The sequence below is a fragment of the Hyla sarda genome, chromosome 5 (assembly GCF_029499605.1).
Source record: "Hyla sarda isolate aHylSar1 chromosome 5, aHylSar1.hap1, whole genome shotgun sequence".
Lineage (NCBI taxonomy): Eukaryota > Metazoa > Chordata > Amphibia > Anura > Hylidae > Hyla > Hyla sarda.
In genome coordinates, this window is record NC_079193.1 from 245,618,673 (window position 1) to 245,633,043 (window position 14,371).

Here is a 14,371-nt window from a genome sequence, read left to right on the forward strand (position 1 = left end):
AATTACACCAATGGTGTACCTGTGTCTTATAGTGCTGCAGTTCATTTGATGTGTGAATGTATAATAAAACTGAGTAGACCTCTCGTAGCAACCAGCAGTGTTTATGCTTTCAGTGGCAAATATAAATTAAAGGGGTACTCCGGGGGAAAACTTTTTTTTATTTTTTTTTAATCAACTGGTGCCAGAAAATTAAACAGATTTGTAAATGATTTCTTTAAAAAAAAAAAATCTTAATCCTTCAAGTACTTATTAGCTGCTGAATACTACAGAGGAAATTATTTTCTTTTTGGAACACCGGAGTACCCCTTTAATTTATATTTGCCACTGAAAGCATAAACACTGATGGTTGCTACGAGAGGTCTACTCAGTTTTATTATACATTCACACATCAAATGAACTGCAGCACTGTAAGACACAGGTACACCATTGGTACCTGGGCCTCAAATTGGCACTGTCAGATATAAAAACTTTTGATATGTGGTAAAGCATGCAAAACCAATAGTATTTCCTACTAAAAAAGCCAGTCAAAAAACTGCCTCCTGGGATACATACCAGCCTGGCTGTGTCCACTCGTCATCACCTACGTCATGGACCCACTTCATGATTAACAGGTCTGCAGATCTAAAGCTGCTGTGATTGGCTCCCTCACTGTCTGTGTTTACTTCACAGTCTCCTCATGTGAGGAGAAGGGGGAGGGGCGGGAGTACACTGCTGCCTGTGAGCAGATGATGAAAGAAGCTGGTGACCGAAGATGGGTACTGAATGGAGGATTTTTTGTTAATAAAGTAAGTGTGCCTGCATGTATATATGTGTGTGTGTGGATATATATGTATGTGTGTAAATCTGTGTTGTCTAGGTAATGTGCATGTGTATGAATAAATTACGTCAATGTGTGTGTATCTAATACAGGGGGACTACAATCATATGCCTCCAGCTTGTGCAAAACTATAACTCCCAGCATTCCTGCACAGCCAAATGATGTGTGGGTATGCTGGGAGTTGTCATTTTGATACAGTAGGAGGAACACAGCCTGCAGCAACACTGCTGTACATCATATGCCTCCAGCTGTTGCTAAACTGCAACTCAAAGGATGTGTGGGCATGCTGGGAGCTGTGGTTTTACAAAAGCTGTAAGAACACAGAGTGTGTGTGTGTGTGTGTATAAAACCAGAAAGGAAACGGTTACAGATGCTCACTCCAAGACCAGTGACTGAGGAGAGTGAGGGAGGGGGAGTGGTTAACACCTGAGGAGAAGAAACGGACCCGCCCCACTTCTGGTCCACAACATTAAGGTAATTCAGAAATAAATATAGGTCATAGACACATAAAAATGATATGTACCATGTACAAATGCTCTGCATTCACAGAAGACCTTTTGGTGTATGTCACTGACCCGCTGATGTCTCTTCCTAGTCTAATGTCCTGATTGGCCGACTTTGGGGTCTGGTCTAATTTTAAAATGAACCTCTCTAAGTCAGAAGCACTCAATGTTTCGTTACCTGACCGTATAGTGACCTCCCTTAAATTGACCTTCCCGTTTAGCTGGCCCGGTAGGGGCATCCGGTACCTGGGGTTGACTGTTCCTAGGGATCTCTCTCATTTATTTTCACATAACTTTTCCCCCCTTCTGGCCCGATTCCAGACATAATTGGACTCCTGGAATCGTAAGGATTTCTCATGGTTTGAACGGGTGAACGTCCTCAAAATGACCCTGATGCCCCGCTTGTTATATTTATTACAGACGATTCCCCTTCACATTCCCTCTTTATACTGAAGACAACTACAGGCTTGCTTTGGTTCTTTTGTATGGGCCCGGCCCGCCCTCGTCTTAACCGACTCACACTGCCTCGCCCCAAGTCCTTAGGTGGGGTGGGCCTCCCTGATTGTCATCTGTACTACCTGGCCTGTGCTCACTCGCGGGTGCTTGATTTATTCCACAATCATGATTCAAAGCTCTGGGTTCGTCTGGCTCAAGACGTTTGCCCCAAAGCACTCTCCACCATGCCATGGACCTGGTCCCCGACATCTCAGCATATCTTTCCCACCTCCTTTTCTACCAGGCACACTATGGCAATCTTACACCACACAGCTCAAGGGGCTAGCCTCATTGACAGGGGGGGCCCTCTTCCCCAATCACTGACAATCCACATTTTCTGCCCGGGTCCTCCGAGAATGGCGCTTTCTTCGGAGCTACTCTATCACACCCCCTGAAATTTCACCATGTCCTAGCTGGCGTTGTGCTCAAACCTCTAGAAGTTCTTCTGCGGGAGCACCCTCTGTCTAGACGTGCCCCGTTTGCCTACCTCCAGCTACGTTTTTATTCTGGTCTCCCAGGGAACTTTACCCTACACCGTGGCCCCACCCCATTCGAACGGTTGTGCTTGACCTCCTCGTACCCTCGTCTCTGTCATCTACAGCTTGCTATTGTCCCCCCAAACCAAAGCCCTCCCAAGTTTTTGTCTTGGGAATCTGAGTTGGGCAAAACATTTCCTCTAGATCAAATGGCAAAGATGCTTTTTCCTCACTCATAAGGCTGTCATTGCCACAAAGGCTCAGGAGACTAGCTATAAAATGTTATCCCGTTTGTACCGGGTCCCTGTGATGCTTCATCGTTGGTAGCCGACTGTTCCGAGCTCATGTTGGCGTTGTGGTGGTGACGAGGGTATAATGACGCATATTTGGTGGAGTTGCCCCCAGCTTCTTTCTTTCTGGCGCTTGGTTCTTCAAGTGGTCAGGGATGTGACCGGGATCCAGGTACCCTCTTGCCCGGAAGCTGCCCTGCTTTACATGTTCCCAATGGCGCAAGCGAAGTACAAAAAGTCCCTTGCACGACATCTTCAGGCCGCTAAAACTTTTATTCCTAGACACTGGAAGAGCCCTGTGCCTCCCTGTCTCAAGGAATGGTTTGCCGAGTTAACACACATTCAACACATGGAAGAAATCCTGGTTGTTCACTCTGAGGATGTGACCAAACTAGCTGCAACCTGGCTCCCATGGGCCACCTTCTGTTCCTCCCCTGAATTCCGGCTTCTGAGATGAAGTCCACTTCTAGTTTTGTTTCGCTGACCTTGATATCCCCATCCGGAGCTACTGGCCGCTGGGTGTCCGCCCCAGCGGGATTTCTTTGTTTTATGTTGGTCTGACTGTTTGTCCTGTTGTGTGTCTTTTCCTTATTGTTCCTTCTTTGTCCTTGTTTGGTATTCTCTCTTTCGTCCTGAACTGATCTGTATATTTTTCTTTCTCCTCTACTGTGGTTTCTTATACATACTATTTTTCAGTTTGAGTGCCTAGGGGGTCTTCCTCCTCCTTGCTTGTTCCTGTTCCTCACCTTGCTCCCTATCTCTCCTTTTTACCCACTTGCCCTGGCACCTAGAAGGCTTTTTGATAACCACATGTTTTTGATTTTAATGCAGTTTCAATATGTTGTTTATACTGCTCTGCATAGGCAGAGTCTTTGTCTACCTTCTTTATTGCTATTTTGGCCTACCAGGATAATGTTCAATGTACTGTTTGCCTACATCTGCTTTGTATTCATTTGGTTTTTCAATAAACTTTCTTGAATTAGAAAAAAAAAAGATATGTACATGATCAGGATGAGATACTGAGCTACATATAACAGTTTTTTTTTTTGTAATCTGACAGGTAAGCTTTAAAGAGGCACTATCATCATGAAATTTTTTTTGTATTTTGTAGACCTGGTCATAAAAATTGCTTTCTTAAAGGGGTACTCCGCTGCTCAGCGTCAACTGTTCCAAACGCTGAGCAGCGGAATACCCCTTTAAATATATTGTTTTTAACCCCTTAAGGACCAAGGGCGTACAGGTACGCCCTTGGTCCTGCTCTCCTGATATAACGCGGGGTTACACAGTAACCCCGCATCATATCACGGCGGGCCCGGCGTCATAGTGAATCCGGGACCCGCCTCTAATAGCGCGCAGCGCCAGTTGCGGCTAAAAGCGAAACCGAAAGTGGCCGGCTAGTTCAGTCGGGCTGTTCGGGATAGCCGCGGCTAATCGCGGCATCCCGAACAGCTGACAGGACAGCGGGAGGGGCCCTACCTGCCTCCTCGCTGTCCGATCGCCGAATGACTGCTCAGTGCCTGAGATCCAGGCATGAGCAGTCATGCGGCAGAATCGTTGATCACTGGTTTCCTATGAGAAACCAGTGATCAATGATGAAGATCAGTGTGTGCAGTGTTATAGGTCCCTATGGGACCTATAACACTGCAAAAAAAAAGTGAATAAAGATCATTTAACTCCTCCCCTAATAAAAGTTTGAATCACCCCGCTTTTCCAATAAAAAAAAAAACACAGTGTAAATAAAAATAAACATATATGGTATCACCGCATGCGGAAATGTCCGAATTATAAAAATATATCATTAATTAAACCGCTCGGTCAATGGCGTGCGCGCAAAAAAATTCCAAAGTCCAAAATAGTGCATTTTTGGTCACTTTTTATATCATTTAAGTCCTATCAATGCAAAAATGATACCGTTAAAAACTTCAGATCACTGCGCAAAAAATGAGTCCTCATACCGCCCCATACACGGAAAAATAAAAAAGTTCTAGGGGTCAGAATATGACAATTTTAAACGTATTAATTTTCCTGCATGTAGTTATGATTTTTTCCAGAAGTCCGACAAAATCAAACCTATATAAGTAGGGTATCATTTTAATCGTATGGACCTACAGAATAAAGATAAGGTGTCATTTTTACCGAAAAATTTACTACATAGAAACGGAAGCCCCCAAAAGTTACAAAACGGCGTTTTTTTTTTTTCAATTTTGTTGCACAATTATTTTTTTTTCCGTTTCACCGTAGATTTTTGGGCAAAATGACTGACGTCATTACAAAGTAGAATTCGTTGCGCAAAAAATAAGCCATCATATGGATTTTTAGGTGCAAAATTGAAAGAGTTATGATTTTTTAAAGGCAAGGAGCAAAAAACGAAAATGCAAAAACGGAAAAACCCCCGGTCCTTAAGGGGATAAAAAAACTGTAAATTTTACCTAAAAATAAAATTTTTCAATTGCGGCCACTAGGGGTCGTCTATCATTCTGCAGACAGACAACCCTGTATTTTACTACATATTGTATACCAGCCGTAAAGCGCGCTGGTATCCAGTATAGAACATTACAGCGATACTGGCTGTTGTGTGTGCGTGCGCAGGCACGTCCTGCCTGTGAGCGAGCACCCTCAAACACACAGTCAGTGCGGGACATCCCACATGTGAAGACAGCGCTGCCGACAAGCAGAGAACAGAGCCTCCACCCACAGCCCTCTACAACAGATACCGTTGTTTCTCCTCTGCCTCCGGGACACCCTCCTTTCGGACAGGTTGGTCATGATGTCCCGGACTTCTCCTGGGGACGGAGGCTTCACCCAGGAGCATTTAGTGCTCGGCAGGCAGAGTCTCCTGCCAAGACATAAGGCTGGAATGTTCCTGTGCACATGTGCAAACTAGAACTCCCAGCATGCCCACACAATCTTTGGCAGTCCGGGCACGCTGGGAGTTGTAGTTTTGCAACAGATGGAGGCAACATAGCCACAACTTATTTATTTATTTATTTTTTGTCAGCTATGACAGGTATGCTTTAACCCCTTAAGGACCGGGGTTTTTTCCGTCTTTGCATTTTCGTTTTTTGCTCCTTGCCTTTAAAAAATCATAACTCTTTCAATTTTGCACCTAAAAATCCATATGATTGCTTATTTTTTGCGCCACCAATTGAAAAATGCGACAAAATTGAAAAAAAAAACGCAGTTTTGTAACTTTTGGGGGCTTCCGTTTCTAGGTAGTACATTTTTCGGTAAAAATGACACCTTATCTTTATTCTGTAGGTCCATACGATTAAAATGACACCCTACTTATATAGGTTTGATTTTGTCGTGCTTCTGGAAAAAATCATAACTACATGCAGGAAAATTAATACGTTTAAAATTGTCATCTTCTGACCCCTATAACTTTTTATTTTTCCATGTATGGGGCGGTATGAGGGCTCATTTTTTGCGCCGTTATCTGAAGTTTTTAATGGTACCATTTTTGCATTGATAGGACTTATTGATCGCTTTTTATTCATTTTTAAATGATATAAAAATTGACCAAAAATGCACTATTTTGGACTTTGGAATTTTTTTGCGCGTACGCCATTGACCAAGCGGTTTAATTAACGATATATTTTTATAATTCGGACATTTCCGCACGCGGTGATACCATATATGTTTATTTTTATTTACACTGTGGTTTTTTTTTTTTTATGGGAAAAGGGGGGTGATTCAAACTTTTAATAGGAGAGGGGTTAAATGATATTCATTCACTTTTTTTTTGCAGTGTTATAGCTCCCATAGGGACCTATAACATTGCACATACTGATCTTTATCATTGATCACTGGTTTCTCATAGGAAACCAGTGATCGATGATTCTGCCGCTTGACTGCTCATGCCTGGATCTCAGGCACTGAGCAATCATTCGGCGATCGGACAGCGAGGAGGCAGGTAGGGGCCCTCCCGCTGTCCTGTAAGCTGTTCGGGATGCCGCGATTTCGCCGCGGCTATCCCGAACAGCCCACTGAGTTAACCGGCACTTTTTACTTTCGCTTTTAGCCGTGCGGCTCAGCTCTGAGTGCGCGGCTAAAGGGTTAATAACGCGCGGCGCCGCGATCAGCGCTGCTCGCTATTAGCGGCAGGTCCCGGCTTCACTATGACGCCGATCCCGCCGTTATATCACGGGAGCAGGACCAAGGACGTACCGGTACGTCCTTGGTCCTTAACCCCTTAACGATGCAGGACGTATATTTACGTCCTGCGCCGGCTCCCTCGATATGAAGCTGGATCGCGCCGCTCATCAACGGCCGGGAACCGCGGCTAATACCACACATCGCCGATCGCGGCGATGTGCGGTATTAACCCTTTAGAAGCGGCGGTCAAAGCTGACCGCCGCTTCTAAAGTGAAAGTGAAAGTGACCCGGCTGCTCAGTCGGGCTGTTCGGGACCGCCGCGGTGAAATCGCGGCGTCCCGAACAGCTGACAAGACACCGGGAGGGCCCTTATCTGCCTCCTCGGTGTCCGATCGGCGAATGACTGCTCCGTGCCTGAGATCCAGGCAGGAGCAGTCAAGTGCCGATAACACTGATCACAGGCGTGTTAATACACGCCTGTGATCTGTGTAAAAGATCAGTGTGTGCAGTGTAATAGGTCCATATGGGACCTATAACACTGCAAAAAAATGTTTTTAAAAAAGTGTTAATAAAGGTCATTTAACCCCTTCCCTAATAAAAGTTTGAATCACCCCCCCTTTTCCCATAAAAAAAATAAAACAGTGTAAAAAAATAAAATAAATAAACATATGTGGTATCCCCGCGTGCGTAAATGTCCGAACTATAAAAATATATCATTAATTAAACACCACGGTCAATGGCGTACACGCAAAAAAATTCCAAAGTCTAAAAAAGCGTATTTTGGTCACTTTTTATACCATTAAAAAAATGAATAAAAAGTGATCAAAAAATCCGATCAAAACAAAAATCATACCGATAAAAACTTCAGATCACAGCGCAAAAAATGAGTCCTCATACCGCCCTGTACGTGGAAAAATAAAAAAGTTATAGGGGTCAGAAGATGACATTTTTAAACGTATACATTTTGCTGCATGTAGTTATGATTTTTTCCAGAAGTGCGACAAAATCAAACCTATATAAGTAGGGTATCATTTTAACCGTATTGACCTACAGAATAATGATAAGGTGTAATTTTTACTGAAATATGCACTGCGTAGAAACGGAAGCCCAATGTCGCACAATGATTTTTTTCCCGTTTTGCCGTGCATTTTTGGGTAAAATGACTAATGTCAATGCAAAGTAGAATTGGCGACCCAAAAAATAAGCCATAATATGGATTTTTAGGTGGAAAATTGAAAGGGTTCTGATTTTTAAAAGGTAAGGAGGAAAAAATGAAAGTGCAAAAATGGAAAAACTCTGAGTCCTTAAGGGGTTAAGGCACCAGGGAATACCTGTACGCCGTGCGTTCTTCCGATCACTGCCGCTAGCTGGATGGTGATCGGGCCGGGATGGCTGCTGACCTCTATCAGCAGCCAATCCGGCAAATCACATAGAGGGGTCTTGAGACACCCCACAACGGCGATCACCATGATTGGCCGGTCAATTCTGACTGGCGAATCACGGTTTTCCAGGCCAATCGGGTCTCTGGTGACCCAAAGGCCCAGAAAATAAGGGTGATTGGTGCGGTCAGTGATTGGTGCACCAATCACCCTGAAGGATAAGAGCGAGGTGGCGCAGGCAAATTTTTCAAAACTTGGCAATCGTTCATGGAGGATGCATACGCACCCAGTGAGTTACCTGATCTGATGAAGGAGTTTGTAGACTCCTCATGGTATTGCAGAGCAAACATCAGTGGCTCGCTGGGTGGTCTTAATGTTACATAGTCGGTGGAGGGGCGGGGCGGACACGCGGAGAGATTCTTCTTTATCTCTTCTATCTTTTCTTTTCTTCTTTACTTTCTTTTTCACTACTTCTTTTATACCTTTTTTCCCAAGGTGGCTGATCTGTGTTCACCATGGGATCTTATTTCTATCTTCTCCTGTGGTGTTTGTCTATAGTGTTGTTTGTTGTAGTCTAGATGATACATGAGTTCTGGAGATCTCGGCTTGACTGAGTGGGGAGACTCTTGTGGTTGGTTAGTTCGCGGAGCAGCGACTAATATCCTGTGTAATCATGATTTGTGATGTTACTGTATTAGTACAGGATAAGTTTGTTCCATGGGACTGGGGCGTTATGCTAATGCCTAGTTGGCGACACCAGCCTATCGTGCTCACGAATAGATACCGCTGGGCTTCGCATAACTCGAGGAAAATAACGCTTAGTTCCATGAGTCATATACGTAGTTCCATCGCAGGGTATAGTGGCATGCATTTCTATGTCTAACTATGTGTTACACGTAGTGTGTGACAGATACTGATATGCTCCAATGACTACCTTTTATACCTTTTACTTTTGTATTGCTCTGATCTGCTCAGTGACTTTGCTATATTGTTTGTACATTTTTCTGATGTTTCTATGAAAGCTTTAATAAAACATTGTTTAAAAAAAAAAAAGAGCGAGGTGGCAGGGGTGACACCTCTCCTATCCCTGCAATTGATTGGTCAAGACCGACCAATTATTCGCAGATTGGGGGCGAGGGGTTCAAAGTCCAGTTCCCCTGCTCTGCCCACCCATGGTAGTCGCAGGGTAACCAGTGCAGCAGTGGCAAGTGGAGGCGATCTATGCGGCAGTGGTTTTCGGCAATGCATAGTGCAGTGATCGGGCGGGAGTGTGCGGGCAGTTGCGGCAGCGTCGTTGGTGACTGGTAAGGGACATGTGAGGGGCCAAATTCAAACTGTGACCCTCCAAATGTTGCAAAACTAATACTCCCAACATGCCATTGGCTGTCCCGGTATTCTGGGAGTTGTAGTTTTGCAACATCTGGAGGAACGCAGTTTTGAAACCATTGGTCTAGGTGACCCATCAATACTTCTGCTGCCTTCCCCATGCTTTTTATGGAGTGAATGCTGTTGGCTGTCTGGGCATGCTGGGAGTTGTATATTTGCAGCATTTGGAGGGCTACAGTTTGGAGATCACTGGTCTAAGTGACCCCTGTACTGCTGTGGGTCACTTAGACCAATGGTTTCTAAACTGGGGTCCTCCAGAAGTTGTAAAATTACAACTTCCACCAATGGCTGCCTGGCAGGCTGAGAGTTGTAGTTTTGCAACATCTGGAGGGCCACAGTTTAGCAACCACTGGTCTAGGTGACCCATCAGTACTTCTGCTGCCTTCCCCTAGCTTTTTATGGGGCACAGTTTTTTGCACTTTTTTGTGGGGCATTTGCAGTCCATGCCACCAGCGACTGTTCTGGGCTGCATGGCCAGAACATACCCTGTGTGCAGATTGCCCTGATGGCTTGATCAGTGATTTATTACTGATTAACATTTTTTGGGGTACATGTGGGGTTTATTTTGCTCTCTTTTGGGGGAGTTTGTGGCCTGGCCACACCGCGCAGAATAGTCGCTGGCAGCCAAAAGCACTCACAAAAACCTTTAAAAAAGGACATGCACCCCAAAAAAGTGCTGATCAGTAATAATTCACTATTCAGCAATCAGGGCAATCTGCACACAGTGTATGGTCTGGCCACACAGCGCAGAACAGTCGCTGGGGCGCGAACCGCATACGCCAGTAATTGTAAAAAAGCACTACACTACACATTAAAATACACTACAATAAAGTGAAAACACTACACATTTACACCCCCCCCCCTTCCCTCTATAAAATAAAAATGCCTGAAGGCTTTTTGGGGGTGGAGAAGGCATACGCCATGCACTTGCCTCCAACACCGAGACTGCCAATGAGGGAAATGAGAAAGATCCCACATTTCTTCCTCTTCCTCATCATCCAGTAATGATGAGCACCCTAGAAGGCAGCGCCACGGTACCTCGTGTGGCAATGCCAGTAGAGGCCCCCTCCATACTAGTGACCCTGTCCCCTGTACAATTCCTTGACAGTTATGAGCCACTGATTACTGGTTTTGTGGGCGGGCCAGAAATCCAAATTGTCCCCACAGTGCTCACTGAAATGACCTTCACTTTTTTTTTTTTTTTTTTTTTCAGTGAGGACTTGTCAATTTGATGGTGGCTCAGACAAACTTGCGCACCCAAAAGTTTGCGGCCCAGCACCCCAATGTTTTTTTTGCTAGGCCAAATAGATAAACCCCATCAATGCAGTCGAGAGGAGAACATACTGCAGCCTTGCCCTCTTAGTAAGTTCAGCGGCTTTGTGGAGGCCCTTGCTCTGGGTGCAGAAATAGACACCATCTATAAAAGAGGTGTATATTTCTGAGACTTTAAGTGTCGCAAGTCAGCCCTAAAGTCGCATGTGAGTAGGACGCACCCCTGGCATGCCTCTTCCATGAGAGACCCTCACAATCTCTAACTATCAGCCACCCCTGTGCAAATCACTAATTTGGCAACAGATTATGTCAATTTATATAGTCAAGAGAAATGATGTTACTTATTTTGGAGGGTTGTTGTCTTGGCTTTCCATGCCTCTTTGCTCCTCCCTTTCTTCATATGTTCAATACTTTTTCCCTGTATCATTTCACATTATTACACAACTTAATTTTAAAGCTTATTTGTTTTAGTTTCTTTCTATGCATGGATTACTTTGGTTACCAACATCTGGTGAAAATGTTATGTCAATATATTAAAGGGGTATTCTGGTGGAGAGGTTTGCTATGGGGAATTCTTCCGGCTCTGGACAGTCCCTGACATGGACAGAGGTGTCAGCTGAGAGCACTGTGGTCAGACAGAAAGGAAATATACAACTTCCTCTGGAGCATACAGAAGCTGATATGTACTGGAAATATTAAGATTTTTAAATAGAAGTAATTTACAAATCTGTTTAACTTTTTGACACCCAGTTGATTTAAAAAACTGAAGATTCTGATTCTGATGTTTCACATAAGTGTTAACCCTTTTAATGTTTTGTCCTGACTAGAATTCTATTAAGAAGCTGTGGCATGACTTAGCTATTCATGCTCGAAAACTGTCCAACCAACTAATTTAACCCCTTCCCGCAGAATGTCATATATAAACGCCGGGTTGTGCAGTGCGTTCGCGCATCCCGGCGTTTATAAATGACATTCAGTTAACCCGGCGATGCGCAGCATCGCACGGGTTAACTGGCAGAAGTCCCGCTGTTTCCAGCAGGGGACAACTTCTGCTTCACCCCCAGGACCATCAATTGATGGTCCTGGTCAGCGATCACTGTGATTGGTCCCTGTGGACCAATCACAGTGATCTGGGGTGAAAGTTCAGATCCCCCGCACTGCCCGCCCCTGGAAGTCGGGCAGAACGGGGGACGAAGGCTGCAGGGGCTCGCGGGGACCTGCGGCATTCGGGGGGAACACGTGGGGACCGGCGGACTTACCTGATCCAGCGGCGGGACCGAGGAGCAGCGCGGGACCGGCCACGTGGACGAGCAGCGACGGGTAAGTATGTGGTCCTCAGAGGCAGCAGTGAAGATCTTCACTGCTGCTTCTAGGAGTCTGAAAACTACAACTCCCAGCATGCCTAGACAGCCTTTGGCTGACTGGGCATGCTGGAAGTTGTAGTTTTGCAACATCTGGAGGGCCTCAGTTTGGAGACCATTGTATAATGGTCTCCAATCTGTCCTCTTCCAGCTGTTGCAAAACTACAACTCCCAGCATGCACTGACTGTCCAGGCATGCTGGGAGTTTTAGTTAAGCAACATCTGGCCCTTCAGATGTTGCCGAACTACAACTCCCAGCATGCCCTTTAGCTGTCTGGGCATGCTGGGAGTTGTAGTTTTGCAACAGCTGGAGACACACTGGTTGGGAAACATTGTTTCTAACTCAGTGTTTCCTAACCTGTGTGCCTCCAGCTGTTGCAAAACTATAACTCCCAGCATGCACTAAAAGACCATGCATGCTGGGAGTTGTAGTTTTGCAACATCTGGAGGGCCCCAGTTTGGAGACCATTGTATAATGGTCTCCAATCTGTGCTCTTCCAGCTGTTGCAAAACTACAACTCCCAGTATGCACTGACTGTCCAGGCATGCTGGGAGTTTTAGTTCAGCAACATCTGGCCCTTCAGATGTTGCCGTACTACAAATCCCAGCATGCCCTTCAGCTGTCTGAGACACACTGGTTGGGAAACATTGTCTGTTTCTAACTCAGTGTTTCCTAACCTGTGTGCCTCCAGCTGTTGCAAAACTATGACTCCCAGCATGCACTAACAGACCATGCATGCTGGGAGTTGTGGTTTTGCAACAGCTGATGCAAGCCCCCCCCCCCCCCCCCCCCCGCCCCGCCACCCCCGTGAATGTACAGGGTACATTCACATGGGCGAGGCTTTTACAGTGGGTTTCTCGCATCTTGAGATGCAGCAAATTTTGCGCTGGGAAACTCGCTGTAATCCCCCGCCCATGTGACTGTACCCTAAAAACACTACACTACACTAACACAAAATAAAATAAAAAGTAAAAAACACTACATATACACATACCCTTACACAGCCCCCCTCCCCCAATAAGAACGTCCGGTACACCACTGTTTCCAAAGCAGAGCCTCCAGCTGTTGAAAAACAACAACTCCCAGTATTGTCGGACAGCCGTTGACTGTCCAGGCATGCTGGGAGTTTTGCAACAGCTGGAGGCACCCTGTTTGGGAATCACTGGCGTAGAATACCCCTATGTCCACCCCTATGCAAATCCCTAATTTAGGCCTCAAATGCACATGGCGCTCTCACTTTGGAGCCCTGTCGTATTTCAGGGCAACAGTTTAGGGCGACATATGGGGTATCGCTGTACTCGGGAGAAATTGCGTTACAAGGTTTGGGGGGCTTTTTCTTCTTTAACCCTTCATGAAAAGGAAATGTTGGGGTCTACACCAGAATGTTAGTGTAAAAATTTTTTATTTTTTACACTAACATGCTGATGTTGCCCTATACTTTACATTTTCACAAGAGGTAAAAGGGAAAAAAGCCCCCCAAAATTTGTAACGTAATTTCTCCCAACTACAGAGATACCCCATATGTGAGCGCAAAGTGCTCTGGGGGCGCACAACAAGGCCCAGAAGGGAGAGGGCACCATGTACATTTGAGGTGATTTGCACAGGGGTGGCTGATTGTTACAGCGGTTTTGACAAACGCAAAAAAAACAAAACCCCACATGTGACCCCATTTCGGAAACGACACCCCTCACGGAATGTAATGAGGGGTGCAGTGAGAATTTACCCCCCACAGGTGTCTGACGGATCTTTGGAACAGTGGTCCATGAAAATGAAAACTTGTACAGCCCACTGTTCCAAAGATCTGTCAGACACCAGTGGGGGGGCAAATGCTCACTGTACCCCTTGTTACGTTCCTCAAGGGGTCTAGTTTCCAAAATAGTATGCCATGTGTGTTTTTTTTGCTGTTCTGGCACCTTAGGGGCTTCCTAAATGCGACATGCTCCCCGAGCAAAATTTGCTCTCAAAAAGCCAAATATGACTCCTTCTCTTCTGAGCATTGTAGTTCGCCCATAGTGCACTTCAGGTCAACTTATGGGGTACCTCCATACTCAGAAGAGATGGGGTTACAAATTTTGGGGAGTATTTTCTGCTATTAACCCTTGCAAAAAGGTGAAATTAGGGGGGAAACACACATTTTAGTGGAAATTTTTTTTTTTTTTTTTACATATGCAAAAGTCATGAAACACCTGTGGGGTAATAAGGCTCACTTTATTCCTTATTACATTCCTCAAGGGGTCTAGTTTCCAAAATGGTATGCCATGTGGGTATTTTTTGCTGTTCTGGCACCATAGGGGCT

At 45.2% G+C, this 14,371-nt stretch overlaps 1 protein-coding gene across 6 annotated transcripts in view; it reads right to left on the reverse strand.

Moving 5' to 3' along the window:
- Window positions 1-14,371, reverse strand: part of C5H18orf63 (chromosome 5 C18orf63 homolog) — a 185,754-nt gene that overhangs the window by 95,665 nt on the left and 75,718 nt on the right. The gene's annotated exons all lie outside the window — the stretch shown is intronic.